Genomic DNA, 513 nt, shown 5'->3' on the forward strand with positions numbered 1-513 from the left:
GGGGGGGGGGGGCGGGGATGTCCATGCGTATGAATTTATGTGATGTGTGCCTACGTCTGTGAATTTTATTTTTTTGTTTATGACTACTAATCTATTCACAAAAGTTATGAATAACTAGCAAGTAACATGATTGTGAGAAAACAATATAACATATTTCATAAAGACATTAGATATCAGGCTGAATTCCATAGCTGACAACTCTGCCATAATTTTCTTTCGCGTAACAACAAGCAATTAACACGACTAAAAAATCTATCGACGTGCTTAATGCTGTGCAACAATGACAGCATTTACATTCCCCTCTTAAGTTACAGACGATTATTATAATGCAATGAAAGGTGAAGTCATATCCACCACATACTTTTTACCATCTGGTAATTTGGCAACTGGGAAAGTAAGATAAACAGATGGGAAGAGAGAATGAGGGATGGGAGGGAGGAGGACGAAGTGAAAATCTAAATACGAGATGCCGTGATGAGAGAAATAATTATCAAATCGACTTATCTCTTACAA

The 513-nt window shown here is 37.0% G+C and overlaps 1 protein-coding gene across 1 annotated transcript in view; it reads left to right on the forward strand.

The window, feature by feature from the left end:
- LOC119594777 (chymotrypsin BII-like) overlaps window positions 1-513 on the forward strand; it is a 19657-nt gene that overhangs the window by 3013 nt on the left and 16131 nt on the right. The gene's annotated exons all lie outside the window — the stretch shown is intronic.

The sequence above is a fragment of the Penaeus monodon genome, chromosome 34, assembly GCF_015228065.2.
Source record: "Penaeus monodon isolate SGIC_2016 chromosome 34, NSTDA_Pmon_1, whole genome shotgun sequence".
NCBI classification, from domain to species: Eukaryota; Metazoa; Arthropoda; class Malacostraca; order Decapoda; family Penaeidae; genus Penaeus; species Penaeus monodon.